The following is a 21,166-nucleotide window of genomic DNA, read 5'->3' on the forward strand; positions in this document are numbered from 1 at the left end:
AAAAAGGCTCACTGTGAGATGATCAAAGTTAGTCAGCATACCTTACCCAACCTTTCACTTTACAACAAATGTGCTTAAAGAGTGAGCATCAACAACCCTATTGAGTGGAGAATTTTGAGGATCCACACCACTTTAATTTTAAAAGATGTTTTTCCTAGCTCCAACCTGCATTATTGATCCCTTATTCTGTTCCTTAATTCTTGAATTCCCAGTCAGATACACCATGCTCCTCGCCTCTCCCCTACCAAGCTCCTTATTCTTCTAAGTTCTAAGGAATACAGGCCTCGTCCTCTATCCTTAAAGGTCAAGCCCTTAACCCAGAACTTAGTCGAGTGAGCCTCGCTATAGACTCTCTGAGGCAAGGATATCCTTCCTTAAGGAAATCAAAACTCTCCATCACATTCCAGATATCCTTTCTGAAATAACTCCACAGAAGCTGGTATCCCTTCACCAAGTCATCCTTTATTTATACATGAACAATCCTTGATTTCAAGTCAAGTACCAGAGTATCAGTAATTCTGACACCCACCCTTTAATTTTTTTTTCCCTGTCACATTTTTTAATCTTCACACACGATTAGGGACACGTGATTTCCCAAAGAATTTACCATGATATTTTAAATCAAATGGGCTGAGCACTTTGCGGATCCCCATCATGTTCATTGTTGCAATTCTTTCAAATGTCCAGGGATTCTGGTTGTTTCTGGCCTTTTGCTCATCTTCCTTCAGCATTTCCTCCAAGGTTTTCTTGCTGACTGCCTTTGCAGAAAAAGGCAATTTCTTTGCAACTTCTGATAAAAATGGTTCCACTTCCTCAAAGGCACACCGACCTCCAAACTCTACAATAATCCGGCCATACTTAACTGAAGTGACATAGTGGTCAATGGCTCCTTTCCCGCCGCCCATTATCTGACTTAACCCTTTACGTGTGATGGGTTTATATGGAGCATTCACACGCCAGTGAGCAAACATGGTGTTGGGATCCATTTGTCGGTTAATGGTGAGACGCATCATTTCAAAGTGACCCCAGTGAAGATAGCCACCTCCGAGAGCTACAATGCCACACTCTCCTCATGTGAGTGTATTAGCCCTAGTTGCTGGTCCACGAATATCTCCCACTCTTTTCATCCAATGCCTCGACTTCTTATAGTTAGGGACTTTATTGAGGAATTTTAGCTTCGGCTTCTCCGGAATGATCACATCATCATAACGCGGAGGAATCTCATACGTCTTTAGTCCAGCAGGAAGAACCTTGGCATCAATCTGATATAGGCCTATGCAGCCGGAGTTATTATTAATTCCCAGTCGGGCAAGGCCCAGGCGCCGAAGGAGAATGGCCATTGCCGTGGTGTCACACCCACACCGGCACCCCACTCCCCCACCACCCTTTATATCTGTCAGCCGGGGCTCCCTGATTGGACCAGATTAACAGTGCCATTCAGGGAACTTACATTCGAGGAGGTCTACCTAGCTGACCTTGTTACAATCATTACATTTTCAGTGATGGTCTTTACACTGCCAGTCACCCATCTTCAAGCTTATCCTCCCAGCCCTATAAGAATGAAGAAGATAACATTGAAGTGAACACATCTGGATAAAACATTAAAAATGAGGACAATCAACCTGATTAGTGAAACATAAAGCATCAGAAGAAATCCATCAAAGAGGTATTTACTGTAATTTTTACCTCTGGGTTTATTTCATCCGAAGTAATGTTAAGTTAATTGATATTGCCAGAATTTAATGAAATGAAATTCAGTCTGATTTTTAGAGCAATACCTTCCTTGTGCCTTTCCACCTTGAGGCCAATTCTGCAGGCATCTGTTTCTACTGCTTATCATCAGACTAATTTTAAATTATATTGGTTCTGATATTTAATTAAAATGCAGAAATAAATCTGTTTAACTATGTCACAGTAGCAATAAATTTTTACGAGCTTAATCTCAGACAGTCTGAAACCTCAGAAACTGTTATTGATGATTCGAGCAGCTCCCCATCAGATTAACTGCAAAATGACTTTCACAGGAACACTCATATTGTATGATCATGTAGAACAGAAAGAGTTTATCAAGCCCATCATACCTAGAATGAGCATTCTAATTGGTCCTATTCATCTATTCTTTCCCCATTACCATTCTTTTTGTCTACCTCATTCAATACTTATCCAAATCCCTTTGATAGTCGCAATTGAATTTGTTTTGATTGCAATTTTGGACAACACATTCTAGATCATATCAACAGACTTTGTTGGAAAAACTCATCTATATCAGTTTTATTTTGCAAAATATCATCAATTCTATTTCCCTTGATTATAACTTTTCTGCCAATAAAATGTTTTTCATGCATCAAGTTTTCAAAAAGTTTTAACATCCCCATTTTATAAGACAAACAACACAGAACAAAACAGCGCAGGAAGAGGCCCTTCAACCTTTCAGACCTGCGCTGACACATTTTGCCCCTCCATACTAAAACTGTCTTCACTTACAGGATCTATATCCCTTTATTCCTTTCTTATTCATGTATTCGTTCAGGTGCTTCTTGAATGTTGCCTTTGTGTCTGCTTCCACCACGTCCGCTGACAGCATATCCCAGGCCCTCACCAACCTTTGTGTGAAAAACTTGCCTCTTTTAAACCTTGCCCCTTGCACCTTAAACCTGAGTCCCCTAGTAATTAACCCCTCGACCCTGGGAAAAGGCCTCATACTTTCCACTCTATCCATGCCATTCGCTATCTTACAAACTTCTATCAGGTCACCCTGCGGCCTCCAGTATTCCAGTGAAAACAAACCCAGTCTGTCCAACCTTCCTTCATAGCTAAAATCCCCAAGACCAGACAACATCCTGGTAAACCTTTTCCGAAGTCTCTCCAAAGCATCCACATCCTTCTGGTAGTGTGGTAACCAGAACTGTACATGATGTTCCAAGTGTGGTCTAACTAAAGTTCTATAAAGCTGCAGCTAAACTTATCTATCCCTATACTCAATGACGGCAAGCATGCAATAAGCCTTTTTCACTACCGTATCAGTAATCTGTGGACCTGCACACCCAGTATATCAATACTCCTAAGGGCTTTACCACTCATTGTATAGTTTTCGCCTGTAATTGACCTTCCAAAATGCATCACCTCACATTTGTCTGGATTAAACTCCATCTGCCATTTTCCTGTCCATGCCTCCAACTATATCCTGGTTTATCCTCTGACAATCCTCCTCACTATCCACAACACCACCAATCTTTGTATCATCCACAAGCTTACTAATTAGACCATCTATACTTTCCTGCAAATCAATTATGTAGACCACGAACAGCAGTGATCCCATCACTGATCCCTGTGGAACACCACCAGTCACAGCTCTCCATTCTGAAAAGCATCCTTCCACCACTACCCTCTGTCTCTTCTGATTAAGCCAGTTATGTATCACCCCAATACCATGTGACTTCACCTTTTGAACCAGTCTGCCATGAGGGACGTTGTCAAAAGCTCTACTGAAGTTCATGTGGACGGCATCAACCGCTTTTCCTGCATCAATCATTTTCATCACCTCTTCAAAAAACTTGATCAAGTTATGAAACATAATTTCTCCCTGCATAAGACCATGCTGATTATCTCTAATCAATCCACTTGCTTCCAAATGCTCATAGATTTTGTCCCTGAGAATGTTTGTCAAAAATGTCCCTCCCATTGACATGGTAATCTTCACTTAACCTTCTTAACTCTGAAGAGAACAATAACTGTTTACACCACAATTTTACCATACTTCTCAAATGTCCAAATATTTGTCTTTATTTCCTTCATCAAACTTCTTAGAGTTAAAGACTTAACATTTTTACTCGATGTTTCTGATGTTTGTTAAAACTGTTTGTGGTATGTTGATGTTCTGAAGTTGAATTTCATTTTGAATGCTTTCCATGGCTTGATCCTCCCAATTGTTCAGAAATACTGTAAATGTTCTGAACTATTGTCACAATTTATCTGGATATTGCAATTGCATAGACCAAAAGTGAAAACTGTACTATTTATATTTTCATGTAGAGCACAGCATGTTATATAAGATTGGGTCCAGAGTTGGCGAGGGGAGGGGTAGAGATGTGGAAGAAGGTAGTTTATCTCTTGGTGAGAGTAGGAGAAGGAGGATTATCCTTGGGAGACAGTAATCGTGAAAACACTGAATGGAAAGCCCATTTACAGCTCACCTGATTGACTCGGTGTTTCTTACATAATAAATATAAGTGAGAGCAATATTCCGTAAGACCTTGAGAGGTAATACCATGAAAGTCCTGATAACTCATATGGTATAACATGATACATCTTTTTATGTGTAAGAAGGATGGACAATAAAAATGTATTAAATAAATTGAAAATATTCCCTCTAATCATCTTTTGTTTACTTACTTAGGTGTCAGGCATGGCTTAGTTTGTAGTACTGTTTCTTCTGGTTCAAAAGTAGGATTCACATTCTACTCTAGGGCTTGGGCACAAAATATAACAAGACTGGCACTCTAATGCTGTACTGAGGGAGTGTTGCACTGTCAAAGAGCAACCTTTCCAAAGGGATATTAAATTGAGGTCCACTCTATCGTCAAACAGATCAAATGACATTGTTCAAATAACATCATTGAAGGAGTCATTCCTTCTCTTATGGTCTATGTGTATTTCTCAATCAACATCACATTGCATTTGACGGGGTAAACCAATTGAGCGCTAAAGCTGTGGACAACCAGTTTCTGAAGTTTCTTAAGAATGGCTTTCTAGAGCAGTGTGTTGAGGAGCCAATTATATTCTTGGGAAATAAGGCAGGGCAGGTGACTGAGGTGTCAGTGGGGGAGTACTTTGGGGCCCGCTACCATAATTCTATGATATTTAAAATAGTGATGGAAAAAGATAGATAAAATCTAAAAGTTGAAGTTCTAAATTGGAGAAAGGACAATTTAGACACCATTAGGCAAGAACTTTCAGAAGCTGATTGGGGGCAGATGTTTGCAGGTAAAGGGACAACTGGAAAATGGGAAGCCTTCAGAAATGAGATAACAAGAATCCAGAGAAAGTATATTCCTGTCAGGGTGAAAGGAAAGGCTGGTAGGTATAGGGATTACTGGATGACTAAAGAAATTAAGGGCTTGGTTAAAAAAAAAGGAAGCATATGTCAGGTATAGACAGGATAGATCGAGTGAATCCTTAGAAGAGTATAAAGGCAGTAGGAGTATACTTAAGAGGGAAATCAGGAGGGCAAAAGGGGGAGATGAGATAATTTTGGCAAATAGAATAAAGGAGAATCCAAAGGGTTTTTCCAAATACATTAAGGACAAAATGGTACCTAGGAAGAGAATAGGGCCCGTCAAAGATCAGCAAGGCAGCCTTTGTGTGGAGCCACAGAAAATGGGGGAGATACTAAACGAGTATTTTGCATCAGTATTTACTGTGGAAAAGGATATGGAAGATATAGACTGTAGGGAAATAGATGGTGACACCTTGAAAAATGTCCATATTTCAGAGGAGGAAGTGCTGGATGTCCTGAAACGGTTAAAGGTGGATAAGTCCCCAGGACCTGATCAGGTGTACCCTAGAACTCTGTGGGAAGCTAGAGAAGTGATTGCTGGGCCTCTTGCTGAGATATTTGTATCATCGATAGTCACAGGTGAGGTGCCAGAAGACTGAAGGTTGGCTAACGTGGTGTCACTGTTTAAGACGTTTGGTAATGACAAGCCAGGGAACTATAGACCAGTGAGCCTGATGTCAGTGGTGGGCGAGTTGTTGGGGGGAATCTTGAGGGACAGGATGTACATGTATTTGGAAAGGCAAGGACTGATTAGAGATAGTCAACATGGCTTTGTGCGTGGGAAATCATGTCTCACAAACTTGATTGAGTTTTTTGAAGAAGTAACAAAGAGGATTGATGAGGGCAGAGTGTTAGATGTGATCTATATGGACTTCAGTACGGCATTTGACAGGGATCCCCACGGGAGACTGATTAGCAAGGTTAGATCTCACAGAATACAGGGAGAACTAGCCATTTGGATACAGAACTGGCTCAAAGGTAGAAGACAGAGGGTATTGGTGATGGAGGGTTGTTTTTCAGTCTGGAGGCCTATGACCAGTGGAGTGCCACAAGGATCGGTGCTGGGTCCTCTACTTTTTGTCATTTATATAAATGATTTGGATGTGAGCATAAGAGGTATAGTTAGTAAGTTTGTAGATGACACCAAAATTGGAGTTGTAGTGGACAGCGAAGAAGGTTACCTCAGATTACAACAGGATCTTGATCAGATGGGCCAATGGGCTGAGAGGTGGCAGATGGAGTTTAATTCAGATAAATACGAGTTGCTGCATTTTGGGAAAACAAATCTTAGCAGGACTTATACACTAAATGGTAAGGTTGTAGGGAGTGTTGCTGAACAAAGAGACCTTGGAGTGCAGGTTCATAGCTCCTTGAAAGTGGAGTTGCAGGTAGATAGGATAGTGAAGAAGGTGTTTGGTATGCTTTCCTTTATTAGTCAGAGTATTGAGTACAGGAGTTGGGAGGTCATGTTGTGGCTGTACAGGACATTGGTTAGGCCACTGTTGGAATATTGCATGCAGGTATGGTCTTGTTCCTATAGGAAAGATGATTTGAAACTTGAAAGGGTTCAAAAAAGATGTACAAGGATGTTGCCAGGGTTGGAGGATTTGAGCTATAGGGGGAGGCTGAATAGATTGGGGCTGTTTTCCCTGGAGTGTCAGAGGCTGAGGGGTGATCTTATAGAGGTTTACAAAATTATGAGGGGCATGGATAGGATAAATAGACAAAGTCTTTTCCCTGGAGTCGGGGAATCCAGAACTAGAAGGCATAGGTTTAGGGCGAGAAGGGAAAGATATAAAAGAGACCCCAGGGACAACTTTTCACACAGAGGTTGGTACGTGTATGGAATGAGCTGCCAGAGGAAGTGGTGGAGGCTGGTATAATTGCAACATTTAAGAGGCATTTGGATGGGTATATGAATAGGAAGGGTTTGGAGGGATATGGGCCGGGTGCTGGCAGGTGGGACTAGATTGGGTTGGGATATCTGGTCAGCATAGACAGGTTGGACCAAAGGATCTGTTCCCATGCTGTACATCTCTTTGACTCTATAGGACATGATATTTTAAGTAGAGTATTATGTAATGAAAAATGGTTCATTAACGATCTTATTATAAAATAATTTTTAGGGATGAGTAATCATAATATGATAGAATTTTGTAATTTGTTTGAAAGTGAGCTGGTTCATTCTGAAGGAAGGGTGTTAAATTTAAATTTAAAAAAATTATGAAGGCATGAGGCTCAAGCTAGCTGCGGTGGATTTGGAAAACGTTAAAAGGTGTGAGTGTACTTAAGCGCTGGATATTCCCTGTGGAACAATTGCATAATTACCGGCTATTATACATTCTTTCAAGGTGTAAAAACTCGAAAAAAAACTCAGTCAACCATTGCTATGAAAGGAAGTTCAGGATTGTGTAAGAGTAAAAGAGAAGACCTACAAATTTGCCAGAAGTAGCAGTAACTTTGAGCATTTAGATATTTCTAGAATACAACAAAGAGGGAACCAAGAAACATGTAAGGAAAAGAGAATGAAATATGAATAAAATCTAGCAAAAAACATTAAAAATTGACTGAACATTTTCTATGTGTATGTAAAAAGGAACCATTTGGCTCATGTAATGTTGGTCCATTAAAGGAAGAATAGCAGGGCTATGTGGATGGGGTGAGTAAGAGTGTTCAATCAGCCATGAGCATATTGAATGGTGGGAAAGGCTTGTTGTGTTGAATGGTTCATTCCAGATCCAACATTCCCATTATCAGTTCATTATGCATCGCTATTTGTGGCAGCTTGCTTTGGCTGAATTTGTTGCTACTTTTTAATAGTGATTCTGCTTCAAACTGAGCTACAGAAAGTAATTAAATGGATGAAAAATAATAAAGCCTACGGCCTTAATGGTATTCAAGCTCAAGTTTTCTCAAATCTGGCAGACTGACATAAAGATTCCATGCACTCATCCCATGATTTAGGAGGAATAACAACTCCCACCACCTCCTGCTGACTTCAGGAAAGAAACTATTATAAGCACCTTCAAGAAGGGGAAATATCTTCTGTGGTTACTATCGAGATATTTGCCTTTGGTCATAGGAGAGAACATACTGACACTTACTCTCTTGAATCATCTATATCCTGTGGCTGAGTAAATTCTCCCAGAGCCAAAGTGTGGCTTTAAATGTTTCAGAAGAACCTCTGATATGTCTTTATTGTCAAGAACAACAGCAGGAACTCTTCATTTACCCGACCAAAGCACTTGATGCTCTGCAGCCTGTGCTCCCAGTAAGTTTGATGTCCAAACAGCTTCATCATCATCCTGCAATTGCTTTACATTGATGTGGTTGCAACTGTCTTGAATGGGAGATCTGAAACAGTGCCCATTGATTTCCTGTCTGGTACCAAGCAAAGTTTCAATCTTTGGCCTCCACCATAAACTCTTTTTGAGGTTACAGGCCAGCTGCACAAAAACGGAATTTTAGTACTGACAGTTCGCAGATAAACCGATATGATGTGGTTTTGCTTGACACATGCATGTAGTCAACGATCTGATCTATCTGCAGGAAGCCAGTCAGGGATGGAACCTCCGCCTGGAACTGCCTTCCCAAAGCACTGTCCATTTTAGAACTTTTATTCCACATGTGGCTCCCTACCCAAGGCCCGAGCCACTGTAGGAAATTAAAACCTTACTGTCACTTACCTTTCCTTAGCAGGTAGAGGCCAAGGCAACGCTTGGTTTAACAATTGCAAACGCCCAGCAAACCATTCTCAATCTAAATCTTCTTAATGATTTTGAATCAAAATGTCTCAAATTTGGGCCAAAGTGAATGGAATTTAAAATTTCAATCTATTGAAATTAAATACACTACTATCAAACAACACCACATGAAAACTACTGTCACCTGACCAGGTAAAACGTTGACTCCCCTCCTCTTTGTAAGCCCCTCTCGATTGGTCACAACAATTTGTTTTAAAAATTACATTTCTGTTGGAATATAGTTCATGAAAAAACAAAGGAGTCTGTTAAGAGGGCTATTTGGAGTGAACGAAAGAGGAATTTTATTGCCCACAAACCCAGTGGAAAATTTTAGAAATGCAACATCAAACATATGCACAAAACAGAGGGAATAGATTTAAAAGAGGATGTGACCTTATAAACAAAGGGAATTTAACATTCCATATTTGAACAGTACTCAAATCACAGGTATAATAGATAATACAAGTTAAAATTCACTAATCTGTATATATCATCAACATAGCAGTGTTTTTCAGCCAGAGTAAAACCACTTAATTCTCAAGTAAGGAAAATAATTTTGCTTGGGCACATTTTCGTAGAAAGAGACGTGTTCAATTTTGAGGAAAGAAAATCTGCAATATTAAACTCACTGGCAATAGAATGACGTCTGCTAAATGGAATGGATTTTATAAGCTATGCTGTCCACCTCAGTTGAATGGTATGCTTTTTAACTCATTTCACACTTTTTGGTAGATTTATTTATTCAATCCATATCCACTTTTATTAATATTAGTATGCAATTTTGAGAGTCATACAGATGTACAACATGGAAACAGACCCTTCAGTCCAACCTGTCTATGCAGACCAGATATCCCAACCTAATCTAGTCCCATCTGCCAGCACCCGACCCATATCCCTCCAAACCCTTCCTATTCATATATCCATCCAAATGCCTCTTAAATGTTGCAATTGTACCAGCCTCCACCACTTTCTCTGGCAGCCCATTCCATACACGTACCACCCTCTACATAAAAATGTTGTCCCTAAGGTTTTCCCCTCTCACCCAAAATCTATGTCCTCTAGTTCTGGACTCCCCGACCCCAGGGAAAAGACTTTGCCTATTTATCCTATCCATGCCCCTCATAATTTTGTAAACCTCTATAAGGTCACCCCTCAACCTCTGACGCTCCAGGGAAAATAGCCCCAGCCTGTTCAGCCTCTCCCCATAGCTCAAATCCTCCAACCCTGGAACATCCTTGTAAATCTTTTCTGAACTGCAAACAGCAATAAATGTTCTTTTTTCTGTAGTTGACTTCTCATCGGAATGGAAAACACATAAGAAAACACATCTGAAACTGCAACTTTTAATATTAGCAAAGGTAGGGTCAGAGGAAAAGAACCTTGGAAAACGTCCTGTTGTCCACGTTCAATTTCACCCCAGATGACTGTTGTGTGGTATTTGCACATTCTCCTCATGTCTGTGTGGGTTTCTTTCGGATACTCCAATTTCAGATAGTCCAAACAATATGCAGGTTAGGTGGATTGGCCATGCTAAATTGCCCATAGTGTCCAGGAAGTGCAGACTAGATGGATTAGCCATGGGAAATGCAGGGTAATATGGATAGAGTTATGGATTGGGTCTAGATGGGATGTTCTTTGGAGGAGCAGTGTGGACTCAATGGGCTGAATGGACTACTTCCACACTGTAGGGTTTCTTTAATTCTAAGTTAAAATGTTGACTTCGGTATTTATTCTGCAATAGATTGTTATTGTATACTCTTTCGTTTTGCATATTTGCCATTTTGCATTGTGACCCAGTCACTTGAGCAAGTTCAGCTAATATTAAATGTTATAATTTCAACTATCAACATTTAATTTGGCTAGTTGTCCATGCACACACATTGGCATGGGACCAGGAAAAAATATTTTTATTCATTCCAATATGTCCCGGCTCAACCATAAAATGTTTCAAGTTTTTTATGGTGAAAATCTGTTTATTGGTAGTGCCAGCGAAATGATTCCAACACTGGGAATATCTACGAACTAATTATATTCTTAATTTTGAACTGTTTTGATATGTAAACTGCACCTAAATCATTACCAAAATGTAATACAACTATAGTTACTTTAGTTTGACACAGATTTGACTTCACACCAGACTCAGTATAGTTGTTACTGATGGAAACTGAACTAATGAAGAACTAAAGAGTGACCAGCTTCCATGTCTATACCAATGGCTGCAATGGCAGGGACAATGGGCATGTTCTCACAGACCTTCAGCTGAGTGCATTACCCATCCAATACAGCAATCACTGTCTCCATGTGTGCACAATATCACATCCCAAAGCACTTTTCACAACACTGATCTCTGCACTAACTGAACAGCTCAATGACCCCATGGATTCCTATCCTTTGATCTGTTAATTCTTTATTCAATATTCTCAAAGGAATTCCTACCTGAATGCAGCAAAACAAAATAAGCCAAAATTAATATATCCCACTACATCTCCTTGGTGATCATCCAGAATAAAAGCTTCCCTGAGACTCTTCTGATCTCTCATTGTTCTTCAGTGGAGAACTGTTATACCTCAATAGAAACATTGTAAATAATTGCAAGATTTATTTGTTGGTCTGTGGGGTTACATTTCCAAATTGCAACAGCAGGTCCAAAATGAAGTGGCAGTAATAAGGTCTGTGGCATGACGTTTGGACACAGCTGTTCTCCAAGGACTTCAGCTCCAGTCTCTAGTTTGACTGAAGTAGGTCAAGGGAAACTCTTCACGACATGCACAATTTGCACATCTACTTAGTTCAGTGAAATATTAGCCACCTCATTGGTGGCCACATCTTTTGATTGTTTCACACAACATTTACAATGTCTGGTGCCTCCTACCAGGCAGAATATATGAAGCTCCTGTCAAGAAGTTCCCTTGGGTCTCAATATAGAGATTTTCTATACAGTACATGTACTGTGATTTGTTGCATATCCGTTTCATTATGTAGCATGTTTGAGAATTCAATTTCCTTTACTGAGAATTTGGCTGATATCTCAAAGTGAAAGGAAATCAGTGGAAATTTTCACTAGGTTTGAAATTGCACTTTGGAATTTTAATAACAATCATGTTCTTCATAAGAAAAGCTTTTGTTCAATACTTTAACAAAAACAGAAACTAGATTTACAGTAAAATAATTGAGTGAAGGATTTAATGCAAAAATCATTCCTGATGTCACAACTGGCAGAATTATTGAACACCTTTTAATGTAGTTAAATTGTCCCAAGGTGCTTTTGTTAAACAAAATTTGACACTTAGTTATACAAGGAGAAATATGGACAGTAACTCACAAGGTTCCTCTGACAGCATTTTCTAAATCGTCTGCTGTGTCGAAGGATAAGGGCAGCTGATGCATGGGTACCCCATCATCTGCAAGGTGCCCTCCAAGCCATACCCTGCACAGACCTGGGAATGGATCACCTTTGCTTCACTGATGTTGATACAAAATCCTGGAATGCCATTCCTAACACTGTCATTGTGTCCCTACATCTAAAAGACTGCAATGGTTCAAGGGGGCACCACCTTCTCCAGGGCTCTCAGGAATGAGCACTAAATACTGACTAATCAAGAAATCTCCAAAATGAACAAAGAAAAGCAAACTGATGAATGAGTTAACGAAACGGAGAAAACAGGGACAGGAATAGGCCATTCAGCCCTTCGAGCCTGCACCACCAGTTTAATGACCATCCAACTCATGAACCTGTCCCACTTTTCCCAACATCCTTCCATCCCTTTAGCCCTGAGTGTTATATCCAAATCCATCTTGAAATTCTATAAATGCTTTGGTTTTGAGGGCTTTCTAGCAAATTCCACAGGTTCAGCACTCTCTGAGAGACAAAATTTCTCATTTCAGTGTTAAGTGATTTATCTTGTATTCTTAGACTGTGACCTCTTGTTCTGGTCACTTGGGGCATCCTTCCTGCATTGATCCTGTCTAGGTCTGTTAGAATTTTATAGGTTTCCATTTATCTGAACTACGCACCAATTCAACCTCTCCTTATTTCTCAGTCTCACATCACATGAATCAGTCTGGTAAGCCAAGGACATCCAGGTCTAACTACACATTCTCCCCACTCAATACATGGTCATTTAGATAATAGTCTGCTTCCTGTTTTTCATTACCAAACTAGATAACATTGTAAAGAAAGAGCAAAAGTTAATAGCTTGGAGACTGAGGGAACCTTTCCACTTCTGCTAGAGTCCCGCACAGTTGCAGGCAAGTCCACCAATGATGGGTCACAAGAAATCGACAACGTATCAGAGGTCAGAATTGGAGGGGCTTAGAGTGTTTTGAAGCATTGTTGAGTTGAAGGAAGTAACAGAGATGGTGAGGGAAGCAGCCAATGTGGGGTTTGAACATACACCTGAGAATTTTAAGCTTGAAGATTAGTGTTAGCACACAGATAGGAGAATTTTGGCTGAGCTCAGTTTTATCAATGGTGCAAGAAATGAGAGGCTGGTCTGTTGAGTGCTGAAATAATTGAATCTCGAGATAGTAAAAGCATGAATATACTTTCAACAATAGTTGGGCTAAGTCAAGGCAGGAGATATTACGATCTGAAAGTAGGCTTTTTAATGATGGCAATACATGGAGTTCAAATATCATCTCAAGGTCAAAGAGCAGAGTATAGTTGCATACAGTATGGTTCAGCCTCAGACAATATGCAAGGAAGAGAATTAATCTATTGATATGGAATAAGCTTTGTGGTAACGTATGAAGGCAAAGATTTTAGGCTTCCAATAGTTAGTTTAATCTTTTCCAGAAAAGAGTGTAACTAATTAAGAAATCAAGGGGTAGAGCTATCAGGTAAGGATGGGTGTCATCACATCTTTCCAATGCAGCACAGTGAAAAAATGACTTGGATTCACCCAACAATTGACACTTTGTTCTTTTGTTTTGCAAAATTTGACAAGTCCTACCTACTGTCACAGAGACTAATAGAAAAACACCTTAGAATTATCAGCAAGATTACACCAACAACACCATTGCCCCCTCAAACTGGAATAACAAGAGACAAAATCCCGAAAGACTCTCCCTTATACCGTTGTGTGTCAACCTGCATCAATTGGACTGCAGCAGTTCAAGAAGGCAGCATACCACCACCTTCTCAGAGGCAACTAGGGATAGGCAGCATCTCTGACCCAGCCAAAGATGCACACATCCCATGAATGAATAAGCAAAAAGCAGCAAAGTTTGTGAGAAGATTTGTAGCTCGGGTGCTCATTGTTGTGGTTCTGTTCGCCGAGCTGGGAATTTGTGTTGCAGACGTTTCGTCCCCTGTCTAGGTGACATCCTCAGTGCTTGGGAGCCTCCTGTGAAGTGCTTCTGTGATCTTTCCTCTGGCATTTATAGTGGTTTGTCTCTGCCGCTTCCGGTTGTCAGTTCCAGCTGTCCGCTGCAGTGGTTGGTATATTGGGTCCAGGTCGACGTGCTTATTGATTGAATCTGTGGATGAGTGCCATGCCTCTAGGAATTCCCTGGCTGTTCTCTGTTTGGCTTGACCTAGCCACGAAACGACATGACCAGCTATCCTTAGTAGCCACACACTCAGATGACAAGCAACATGAGTTCGACTGGGACAACACTACTATTAAAGGACAAGCCAAACAGAGAACAGCCAGGGAGTTCCTAGAGGCATGGCACTCATCCACAGATTCAATCAATAAGCACATCGACCTGGACCCAATATACTGGCCACTGCAGCGGACAGCTGGAACTGACAACCGGAAGCGGCAGATACAAATCACTATAAATGCCGGAGGAAACATCACAGAAGCACTTCACAGGAGGCTCCCAAGCACTGAGGATGTCACCTAGACAGGGGACGAAATGTCTGCAATACAAATTCCCAGCTCAGCGAACAGAACCACAACAAAAAGCAGCAAGGTTAGAATTTCCATAATGAGACATGTCAGAAAGCCTCATTACTAAGGCATTCTCCAATAATGCCTGCCAACCCCAACAGGACCAACACCGTACAGCATCATTACCTGCAGTCCTAACATAACCACCAGTCAAGACACTTCAGCACTGTAACGTTCAATTCCAGAGAGTTTACTTTTGAGTCAATCATAGCCTTATTAATAATACCAGTATTTTTCTGGGGCTATATGCCTTTCCTGATTGATCACAAGAACATATTCTCAATATTACACTGTTACCACAATTCCTTTGAAACTCTCAAGCTCAGAAGTTGGCATATCATTGGAAGAGATGTTCTGACTGAGTAAATGCTTTAATAGAATAAAGATTCATTTGTGAAAGAAAATGTCCAATATTTAAGAAGAATGTGCCACCAAATCCCTGTGCACTCGAAGAATGTGCTGAATCTTACATTTGGTTAGCTACATCCAAGTTGTAAGAGTTTTTTGACATGTTTTTGTTGTGAGGCCTTGTGAGTTGTCTTGCTGTATTTTACCAAATACACCTTATTAATTACCTATTCTGCTCTATGGCGTCATCATTTTCAAATCCAAACCATACATCATTCTTAGAACAATTCGCCACTTTGTGGATATGTCCCAAAAGACCAGTGTCATTCAGTCCACACGACTTTGAACCTTTAGCTGTGACACCTTCTGTCTACTGAGTCTTGTATGTACAACCAGAGTCTCCACAACCTGAGTAGGTAACATCCACCTCCCCAAGAGCATTCCCCTTGACCCTTGAGGACAAAGACACTCATAGGATCCCAAAGTAAGCATCCGCAAAGCTGCCTCCTACATCCCCAACCAGATCAGATACTCAGTAGGATCTGTGAACAGAAAGAGGATGGGCGCTCAATCTGACGAGAACCTCACTGCAACAGCTCCGTACCTGACCCAGGAAGAAACAGCCCTGGCATTGGGTCCTGTTCAGGCCCAGGCTGGAGAGGACCCAGAGGTATCAGCAATCAGAGATTCCATTGACATACACAGGGAGGACTTGGAGGAACTGAGAAGCATGTGAGAGGCAATGCCCCACTTTGCCCAGTCACTGCACAGCAATGCAGTCAGTCATGCCTCTGTATTCAGGATGGTGACTACTATAGGGAAATGGGCCCAGCTCGCACAGGAGCTGCTGGAGAGGGGAACAGGCTTGCATCCATCACCCCAGTCATTAGCCCTCATGTCTGAAGGTATGGTGACAAGGGGAATGAGGAACCCAGTGCTCTGTCCAGTACCCTTTCCTCACAAGGAGGCAGGGCAGTGCCAGGAGGTACCCAGCAGAGGAGAAGCCACTAAAAACCCCCTCAGATGTCTTCAGGCAGGACCCTCCTGGCGGTGGCCTGGCTCTCCTCCTCCATCCTGTTGTTGTTGGAAGGAGAAACTGTAGAAGCCAACTTGTCTTTGGGCTAGACAAGCATCCCCCTGGCCAACAGGGTCCACTGCCAAGCTCCCTCTACCCCAACTCGAAACCATGCAATCACTAGCATGCAATGGGAAGGAGGGGGAGAGGAAAACCCATTGAGGGCACTTTGGTGGGGTCAGATTCCTGAAGAAGGGCTTTTGCCCGAAACGTCAATTCGCCTGCTCCTCGGATGCTGCCTGGCCTGCTGTGTTTTTCCAGCACCACATTTTTCAACTCTGGGGTTGGTAGCAACAGTTTTTAGGTGATTATCTCCTTATTTGTACAGGTGTGTGCTTTAATCTTACATTTGGTTGTTATTCTCTCTGTGAAGACCAAAGGGCATTGTTACACCATCCGGCATCACGTCATGGTCACAGACAATGGTCGATGGATGAATGCCAGAGCTGCAAGTCTGTTGCATTATGTGGTAACAAGAGGAATAATACATAAGCATGGTATTGGTAGTGATGCTACCTTTAGCCCTACGTATACAATATCCCTGTTATTTTGCAGCCCAAAGGATAGACCAGATCTAAAAGTTGAAATTCTAAATTGGAGAAAGGCCAATTTTGATGGCATTAGGCAAGAACTTTCAAAAGCTGATTGGGGCAGATGTTCGCAGGTAAAGGGATGGCTGGAAAATGGGAAGCCTTCAGAAGTGAGATAATGAGAATCCAGAGAAAGTATATTCCTGTCAGGGTGAAAGGAAAGGCTGGTAGGTATAGGGAATGCTGGATGACTAAAGAAATTGAGGGTTTGGTTAAGAAAAAGAAGGAAGCATATGTCAGGTATAGACAGGATAGATTGAGTGAATCCTTAGAAGAGTATAAATGAAGTTGGAGTACATTTAAGAGGGAAATCAGGAGGGCAAAAAGGGGAGATGAGATAGCTTTGGCAAATAGAATTAAGGAGAATCCAAAGGGTTTTTACAAATACATTAAGAACTAAAGGGTAACTAGGGAGAGAATAGGGCTCCTCAAGATTGGTTTGGGATATCTGGTCGGTATGGACGGGTTGGACCAAAGGGTCTGTTTCCATGCTGTACATCTCTATGACTCTATGACTCTGTGCCCAACAGTGGGGCTATCGATGAGTTGGTCAGCAATGCTGTGGCAGGGACATCCAACACACACCATTCATTGGAATGATCAGTGAATGGGGAACCCACAGCTCTGTGTATTGTATAGCATATGAGTCTGTGTGCAATGTTCTTTCCCTTTAAAAGCCCCATGAGTTGTGAATACTGCAGCCCCCTCCTTCACGGGTCACATCACTTACTCCACCCACTCTGAGCGTGCTTGCAGCCATCGTCTTCACCATTGGGAACTTTCAATTTCCAGCACAATGGAAGCAGACAGCAAGTGTTCTTTGGCCACTGGCTTCCAGCTTCAGCCTGAATGTGTCGGTGAGGCGCAAATCATCCACAGCCCCTTCCTTGTAATTGCTTAGGCTTCAGACCTCCCCAGATTCCCATTCAACCAATCTGCATGCGCCTGCAAGATGTAGGCTTCATTGAGTGAGGACAGTTGAACCACAAGGCAAGCTGCCTGGTTGCAGAGTGCACCAACTGGTATAACAAGGTGAGGCAAGGCGAGAATGTTGCGGACATGCGCGGATTGAGTGAGCACTGAGAAAGCAAGCAGGTAACTCTAAGCTGCAGCCAGTTGTGATCCTTGAGCTGAATGCCAATCTGTGAATTCAACATGTAGCCTTCCAGTGCAATTGCTGATGTGCATTGCAATATCAGTCTGTGCTTTCTGAATACACTATCAGTGTATCAGGGTGGTGCCATGATGGTTATGAGGGGTTGGCATATGCTGGATGCCAACGACAACAAACAAGGGGTGCTATTGGTTGCTATGAGTGGGTGATGCCTTTGGCTACAGTTCAGTCATAGGCAGCACGGAGGTCATTCGGACCTCGGCGACCTGAATCTGCCAAGTACTCACTGAGGTTTCCATATCAAGTTTTCTCAACATCGAGCTTGTTTGGTGAGTTTGATAAGAAAGAGAGCTAAATATTAATGAGGTGGGTCATGTCAGGTCAACAAGGCTTTAAGCAAGCAATGATCCACTGCTGTCTTGTAAGAAAAAATGCCACATTGCTTGTAAAAAGCATAAAAGTTGGAGCAAATTGCTTCCAACATTTGCCTCATCTGACCTCTTTGCCATTCTGTCACACATTGTGTCATAGCCCATGTGACTCAGAGCCCTGTAAGATTCTGTCATTGGCCTCAGTACATTAAATGGTGATGAATTTGTGTGTGACATCCCTTCAGTTGCTGTAATTTCCATAAGTTCATTCATAGCTTTCCTTCAAGGTTACAGGAGCAGAGCATGTACATCCCCAAGAAAATTCAACCCCTGCATAACATTATGCTAATAATTGTGAGATAGTTCTAATAATTGTATAAGATAGGATGCCAGAGCCATCAAAGGATCTCAGTGAAGAATTTTAAAGAAATGAAGCTTTACTCAGAAGTACTGTGATTTACTGTTTGGTAAGATTGAGCATCCAAGGACTCAGGTCTTAGTATTATTCATGATAATATATCAAAGTTAAAGTGTCAATTAAAATTAGGTCTTGTTGACCTTCCTTCCATTACAGTAGCACACTATTCTATCCACAAGCATATGATATGCTGTTTAGCAAAAAGAAAAGACATTTCAAAGCTGCAGATAAAATTTCAGTTTTAAAAGCCCTTGTTTATATCATAAACACTTACGCAAGTGCCGAGCATATTGGTTTTAATAGTCTCTGAAGAGTTAGCTCAGGATCAGAGTGGGGCAATAAATTTTCAGTTAAAAAATCTTAGGCATTGAAATGGTATATACTGCCAACGATACAAATATAAGAACAGACTATGAAACTATAGGTGTTATTTTTCATAATGTTATCTATTTCTGTTTTTGGTATATCTATGAAGCACTGCTCATAGATCACTACCTTGTGTTTATCATTCTTTCCTGTGTGGTCTCAAGCTCTGACTTGGTTATCTCTTGCTTCCTTCGGGCCATGGCAAGAATTTCTGCAACTTTACGATGTCTGAGTTTGTAGACATGGATCCAAGATGTTCAGAATATGGAGCGTCTGTGGTTCCTTTCAGTTTTTGTGTTGCTTTATGTCTAACAAACTCAATCTGAGCTCAAGAATCTTTGAATTCAGCTTCATTGACGAAGTTCAGAGACGACTTTCCTGATCTGATAGTTAGTATTTCAGGATTTAGATCTGTGGAATAGATAGTAAACTTCTTTTTTAAAAAAAGAACTGTGATAATGTCAGATTCAAAGTATGAAGAGTTAAATTCTAATGCTGTATTGAATAGTGTCTCCCGATAGAAAGATTATTTTTAGCAATATTGATCCAGAAAGGTAGTCATGACTTAATGTACCAATTGGCTTGGTTTATTTATTCATGTTACTTCAGACCTGTAACAATGGAGATACCCAGAAATAAGTTGAGAAAGGTCTTGAATTATCATCTCCACTTCTGACCTTGTGATAGAGAGAATTTATTGAGGAAACAGCTAAAGGTGGTTGGGCCTAAAATCCGATAATGATGTCTGGGACTGAGATGATTGACCTGTTTGTTGTGTGAGTGAGTTCAGAAAAGAGAGAAAGGAGGTGCTCATTCCGTTTTCTACATTTTCCAGCCTTCATTAGTGGTTATTAGTTTGGTACAGTGGAAAGAGCTGATTGATGAATAAGTGTCAAATTATTCTATTTGTTCTAACTATAATAAATTGTGCTTTAACTTACAGTATGGCAGATCAGCTTGGCCAAGTAGAATGTACATCCCACGATATGTGGGAAGTCACAGTCACACCTTGTGCTCCAAATATAGGCAGCTGTAGGAAATGTCACTGGGTGCAAAAGCTTGAGATCTACATTTTATCTGAAGTTACTGTGGTGCAACACCAAGGCAGAAATCTACTTGCATATCACATTTAGGGAGGTGGCAGGTTGGACATACAGACAGAGAGGGAATGAGTTACTGGCAGGAGACTGCAAGAACCATGCAAGCATTACAGAGATCCCCTGAGTATATATTCCTCGCAAACTGATTTTCCATTTTGGAACACTGATAAGGACAATGGTTCTGAAAATCAGCACGAGAGCCGGTTATTAGGTGAAACATCCATAGCGGAGGGGAGAATGAAAGAACAGTAGTTTTACGGAATTCAATAGTCAATCAGGATCAGGTAGACATTTCTACAACAACAATATGGCATATTGTCTGCCTGTTGCCAGGATCAAAGATGGTATGAGACATCAGGTATCATTCTTGAGAAAGGGTGAGTGGCAAAGGTATTATCAACAGCGGTAGGATGAGGAATTAAGTCTTAAAAATAGATATCAGGAATTAGAAGAGAAATTAATAAGTAGGATCTTAAGAGATTAATCTCTTGATTAATCCCAGTGCCATATGCTGGTGAAAACAGAAAGAGAAAGATTGACTGAGCACGTGGCTATAGATGTGGCATATGAAGGTGGAAGTCAGATTTCTGAAGCACTGAAGCTGGAGAAGTTGCATCTGAATAAGACCAGGACTGGTATCTTTGCAGGGAGATTTACAAGTGCCATTGGGAAGAGTTTAAACTCACTTGTCAGAGGAAATGGAACCCAAGGGACAGCTCTGATTGGAAGGATGTCCAGCAGGTAACAGAAAGTAGAAAAGTGGGAAGTGAAATTAGAAACCCGGCAAAATGAAGGCTTGCATCAGTTAAATGTGCAATAATATTGAAATGACACTGTTAGGGCAGTTTGGTTAAATGTACACAATATTCACAACAAGGCTGCTGATATGAAAGCACAAATCGAGATAAATGGGTATTATCTAATTGCTATTACATAAACATTGCTGCAGGGAATTGAAAATGAATATCTAAGGGTACTTCAAACTTAAGAAGGCAAGAGAAAATAGAAAAGGAAGCAGTAATGTGCTGGTAACAAGTGATGAGATCAGGATTTGCCAGCCTACCATGGCTAACCTGACCAATATTGTA

At 41.0% G+C, this 21,166-nt stretch overlaps 1 pseudogene; it reads right to left on the reverse strand.

Annotated features, from left to right (window-relative positions):
* Window positions 1-542: 542 nt before the first annotated feature.
* LOC140482236 (large ribosomal subunit protein uL16m pseudogene) lies at window positions 543-1,366 on the reverse strand (annotated as a pseudogene).
* Window positions 1,367-21,166: the final 19,800 nt, after the last annotated feature.

Source organism: Chiloscyllium punctatum, chromosome 1 (genome assembly GCF_047496795.1).
Source record: "Chiloscyllium punctatum isolate Juve2018m chromosome 1, sChiPun1.3, whole genome shotgun sequence".
NCBI lineage: Eukaryota > Metazoa > Chordata > Chondrichthyes > Orectolobiformes > Hemiscylliidae > Chiloscyllium > Chiloscyllium punctatum.